Genomic DNA, 6,307 nt, shown 5'->3' on the forward strand with positions numbered 1-6,307 from the left:
CTATACTAAACAACGCTACTGCTATAGAAGTTAGCAGCAGCGCGCTTCTAGGAAAACCGCTACTGCTAAGATCAGCCCACAAGTTTAGTCCCACCTCGCTCCGAGAACAGGGTGTTTACCATCTTAAATATGTTATTTCTGAAACTACCACAACCAGTTGGTCTTCACTGAACTCTGTGTGTAAAATTTGTGGCCGCAATATGAGTCCTTTCCGGTTCCTACCGGAGAGGACTCATATTGACAATTCAGATTGTACACAAAAAGATCATTGATGGCCAATGTATTTTTGCGTTGACGTATTTTTTGTATAGTTACACTTAGCAGTAGCGGTTTATATGAAAAGCGCTACTACTATTCAGATTAGCTGTAGCGCGTTTTGGCAAACGCGCTACAACTATCCCTACCTTATCCCCACGCGCACGACCGGCCCTCTCACTCACACTCTCACTCTCGCCCGCGTAACCGTCGTCGTGCGTCGCCGCCGCCGCCGCCTTCGTCCGTCTGCCGCCGAGGTACTCCCCTCCTTCCGTCCCTCCTCCCTCCTCCTCGCACATCCTCCCTCCGCCTGCGGCCGCCCCTCCCTCCTCCGCCGCCGCCCTCCTCCCTCCGCCTGCGGCCGCCCCTCCTCCCTCCTCCGCCGGCAGCCCTCCTCCCACCGCCCTCGTCCTCGCCGCCCCTAGCTACCTCTTCGTCGCCCCCACCCCCTGCCACTAGTTAGTACTAGATTTAGTAGTAGTAGATGTTAATTTAGGGTTCATAACTAGTACTAGATGTTGCTTAGTTAGTACTAGATTTTTAGTAGTAGTAGTGGTAGTTGAACTACTTTAGTTGTAGTTGAACTAGTTTAGTAAGTAAATTAATAAACTAGTTGAACTAGTTGAATTAATAGAACTAATGTATTTTTAGTAAGATAATTAATATAACTAGTTGAACTACTTTATTTTTAGAAAGAACTAGTTTTTTTCTATTTATAGTAAGTTTATATTTAGCAAGAACTAGTTGAATTAATAAAACTAGTTGAACATGTCATATTTGTTGTTATTTTTTAGTTTAAGCAATTATTCGGGATGTATTAGTGATAACTTATATGGTTTCAGGTGACCACCGTCGTCCCCGTCACCGACCCCCTCCGACATCCCCGCCGTCGTCCCAGTCACCGACCCCCTCCGACATCGAGGTGAGACCAGCCAAATATCCTTGTATATCTTGTGTTGTTGCTCAAATAGGATATGTGGTTGCCCAAGTGGCCGTTCATGTTCAGTTTACATCTCCGAGTGGACTATGTTTTGCCGGAGTGTTGATTAATTTCCGTTTCGGCAAATTTCAGGCGCTCGATATGTCCTTTTTTAGCAAAGGTCATGCCGGATTTTTTTCTTGAATTCTGGCATGACTTGTGCTAGAATATGTACAAGTTTAATCTTTGAATTATGATTGTAGGAAATGTCGTACTCGGACGACGACAGTCTCCCAGGGGAGTGTAGCTGGTGCCACGACGATCGAGGTATGTGCGACAGGTTTGTTCGGCTGGACGAAGATCGGCGCTTCAGCATTAAGCTCGAGGAGACCTTAGATTGTGAAATGGTACGCAACAACCTACGACAAGTGTTTTTTTTCGTAATTAAGCATGACTTCAACTATTTCAACGTCTAATTTTCATATTTTACAATTCGACTAGCTTATCCCATGCCATGCAAGACGCTATGTCTTGGAGAGGATGGGTTTTGAAGACCATGAAAATTTCGAAACAAAGAAAATACACCTGAGGACCCATCATGATATGGATTTTGAAGTAAATCTGTGCAATGCTCAGAGCGTAACCCATTTTGGTTGCCAAAATTGGGAAGCACTTTGCAAAATGTATGGTTTTTATGAGGGTATGATTGTCACCATGGATCTTGGTGATCCTGACATCGAGCAAGACAATATGGACATTTGGGTCCTTGTTGATACGCTTCCGATTGTACCGCTATGTGAGTTTCTCAAACATAGTTATTAACTAATTTATATTGTTTATTTCAAAATAGTTGATAGCTTATTTCCATTGACAGCTTATTTTGATTCTTCAAAGACTGTGCGGAAGATGGTAGATAATGTTGGAAATATGCCCTAGAGGCAATAATAATAAGCATTATTATTATATTTCCTTGTTCATGATAATTGTCTTTATTCATGCTATAATTGTGTTATCCGGAAATCGTAATACATGTGTGAATAACAGACACCGACATGTCCCTAGTGAGCCTCTAGTTGACTAGCTCGTTGATCAACAGATAGTCATGGTTTCCTGACTATGGACACTGGATGTCATTGATAACGAGATCACATCATTGGGAGAATGATGTGATGGACAAGACCCAATCCTAAACATAGCACAAGATCGTATAGTTCGTTTGCTAGAGTTTTGCAATGTCAAAGTATCTTTTCCTTAGACCATGAGATCGTGTAACTCCCGGATACCGTAGGAGTGCTTTGGGTATGCCAAACGTCACAACGTAACTGGGTGACTACAAAGGTAGACTACGGGTATCTCCGAAAGTGTCTGTTGGGTGACATGGATCAAGACTAGGATTTGTCACTCCGTATGACGGAGAGGTATCACTGGGCCCACTCGGTAATGCATCATCATAATGAGCTCAGAGTGACCAAGTGTCTGGTCACGGGATCATGCATTATGGTACGAGTAAAGTGACTTGCCGGTAACAAGATTGAACGAGGTATTGGGATACCGACGATCGAATCTCGGGCAAGTAACATATCGATAGACAAAGGGAATAGCGTACGGGGTTGATAGAATCCTCGACATCGTGGTTCATCCGATGAGATCATCGTGGAGCATGTGGGAGCCAACATGGGTATCCAGATCCCGCTGTTGGTTATTGACCGGAGAGTCGTCTCGGTCATGTCTGCTTGTCTCCCGAACCCGTAGGGTCTACACACTTAAGGTTCGGTTACGCTAGGGTTGTAGGGATATGTATATGCAGTAACCCGAATGTTGTTCGGAGTCCCGGATGAGATCCCGGACGTCACGAGGAGTTCCGGAATGGTCCGGAGATAAAGATTTATATATGGGAAGTGCTGTTTCGGGCATCGGAACAAGTTTCGGGGTTATCGGTATTGTACCGGGACCACCGGAAGGGTCCCGGGGGTCCATCGGGTGGGTCCACCTGTCCCGGGGGGCCACATGGGCTGTAAGGGGGTGCGCCTTGGCCTAATGGGCCAAGGGCACCAGCCCCACATAGGCCCATGCGCCTAGGGTTTAGAAGGGGAAGAGTCCTAGGAGGGTAAGGCACCTCCTAGGTGCCTTGGGGGGGAGGGAAACCCCCCCTAGGCCGCCGCACCCCCTAGGAGATTGGATCTCCTAGGGCCGGCCACCCCCCCTTGGCACCCCTATATATAGTGGGGGAGAGGAGGGACTTCATACCTGAACGCCTCGGCCTTTGGTTGCCTCCTTCTCCCTCCCCAACACCTCCTCCTCCTCCATAGTGCTTAGCGAAGCTCTGCCGGAGTACTGCAGCTCCATCAACACCACGCCGTCGTGCTGCTGCTGGTGCCATCTCCCTCAACCTCTCCTCCCTCCCTTGCTGGATCAAGAAGGAGGAGACGTGGCTGTTCCGTACGTGTGTTGAACGCGGAGGTGCCGTCCGTTCGGCGCTGGTCATCGGTGATTTGGATCACGTCGAGTACGACTACATCATCACCGTTCTTTTGAACGCTTCCGCTCGCGATCTACAAAGGTATGTAGATGCATCTAATCACTCGTTGCTAGATGAACTCCTAGATGATCTTGGTGAAACGAGTAGGAAAATTTTTGTTTTCTGCAACGTTCCCCAACAGTGGCATCATGAGCTAGGTCTATGCGTAGTTCTTCTTGCGCGAGTAGAACACAATTTTTTGTGGGCGTATATTTGTCAACTTTCTTGCCGTTACTAGTCCTTTCTTGCTTCAGCGGTATTGTGGGATGAAGCGGCCCGGACCAACCTTACACGTACGCTTACGTGAGACTGGTTCCACCGACTAACATGCACTAGTTGCATAAGGTGGCTGGCGGGTGTCTGTCTCTCCTACTTTAGTTGGAGCGGAATCGATGAATAGGGTCCTTATGAAGGGTAAATAGAAGTTGACAAATCACGTTGTGGCTTTAACGTAGGTAAGAAGACGTTCTTGCTAGAACCCTAATTCAGCCACGTAAAACCTGCAACAACAATTAGAGGACGTCTAACTTGTTTTTGCAGCAAGTGTTTTGTGATATGATATGGCCAAAGTTGTGATGAATGATGAATGATCTATATGTGATGTATGAGATGTTCATGCTATTGTAATAGGATTCACGACTTGCATGTCGATGAGTATGACAACCGGCAGGAGCCATAGGAGTTGTCTTTATTCTTTTATATGACCTGCGTGTCATCAAGAAACGCCATGTAAATTACTTTACTTTATTGCTAAACGCGTTAGCCATAGTAGTAGAAGTAATAGTTGGCGAGCAACTTCATGGAGACACGATGATGGAGATCATGATGATGGAGATCATGGTGTCAAGCCGGTGACAAGATGATCATGGAGCCCCAAGATGGAGATCAAAGGAGCTATGTGATATTGGCCATATCATGTCACGTTTATTATTTGATTGCATGTGATGTTTATCATGTTTTGCATCTTGTTTACTTAGAACGACGGTAGTAAATAAGATGATCCCTCACAATAAATTCAAGAAGTGTTTCCCCTAACTGTGCACCGTTGCGACAGTTCGCTGTTTCAAAACACCACATGATGATCGGGTGTTTTATTCAGACGTTCACATACAACGGGTGTAAGATAGATTTACACATGCAAACACTTAGGTTGACTTGACGAGCCTAGCATGTACAGACATGGCCTCGGAACACAGAAGACCGAAAGGTCGAGCATGAGTCGTATAGAAGATACGATCAACATGAAGATGTTCACCGATGTTGACTAGTCCGTCTCACGTGATGATCGGACACGGTCTAGTTTAACTCGGATCATGTAATACTTAGATGACCAGAGGGATGTTTAATCTAAGTGGGAGTTCACTAATAATTTGATTAGTTGAACTTAATTATCATGAACTTAGTCTAAAATCTTTGCAATATGTCTTGTAGATCAAATGGCCAACGTAGTCCTCAACTTCAACGCGTTCCTAGAGAAAACTAAGCTGAAAGACGATGGCAGCAACTATACGGACTGGGTCCGGAACCTGAGGATCATCCTCATAGCTTCCAAGAAAGATTATGTCCTACAAGCACCGCTTGGTGACGCACCCGTTCTCCCTGCGGAACAAGACGTTATGAACGCTTGGCAGGCACGTTTCGATGACTACTCCCTCGTTCAGTGCGGCATGCTTTACAGCCTAGAGCCGGGCCTCCAAAAGCGTTTTGAGAGACATGGAGCATATGAGATGTTCCAAGAGCTGAAAATGGTTTTCCAAGCTCATGCCCGGGTCGAGAGATATGAAGTCTCCGACAAATTCTTCAGCTGTAAGATGGAGGAAAACAGTTCTGTCAGTGAGCACATACTCACTATGTCTGGGTTGCATAACCGCTTGACTCAGCTGGGAGTTAATCTCCCGGATGATGCGGTCATTGACAGAATCCTCCAGTCGCTTCCACCAAGCTACAAGAGCTTTGTGATGAACTTCAATATGCAGGGGATGGAAAAGACCATTCCTGAAGTATTTGCTATGCTGAAATCAGCAGAGGTACAAGTCAGAAAGGAACATCAAGTGTTGATGGTCAATAAAACCACTAAGTTCAAGAAAGGCAAGGGTAAAAAGAACTTCAAGAAGGACGGCAAGGAGGTTGCCGCGCCCGGCAAGCAAGCTGCTGGGAAGAAGTCAAAGAATGGACCCAAGCCCGAGACTGAGTGCTTTTATTGCAAGGGAAGCGGTCACTGGAAGCGGAACTGCCCTAAGTACTTAGCGGATAAGAAGGCCGGCAAAACAAAAGGTATATGTGATATACATGTAATTGATGTGTACCTTACTAGTGCCCGTAGTAGCTCCTGGGTATTTGATACCGGTGCAGTTGCTCACATTTGTAACTCAAAGCAGGGGCTGCGGAATAAGCGGAAACTGGCAAAGGACGAGGTGACGATGCGCGTCGGGAATGGTTCCAAGGTCAATGTGATCGCCGTCGGCACGCTACCTCTGCATCTCCCTTCGGGATTAGTTTTAAACCTTAATAATTGTTATTTAGTGCCAGCTTTGAGCATGAACATTGTATCGGGATCTCGTTTAATTCGAGATGGCTACTCTTTTAAATCTGAGAATAATGGTTGTTCCATTTTT

This window comes from Triticum dicoccoides, chromosome 6B, assembly GCF_002162155.2.
Source record: "Triticum dicoccoides isolate Atlit2015 ecotype Zavitan chromosome 6B, WEW_v2.0, whole genome shotgun sequence".
Classification (NCBI taxonomy): Eukaryota; Viridiplantae; Streptophyta; class Magnoliopsida; order Poales; family Poaceae; genus Triticum; species Triticum dicoccoides.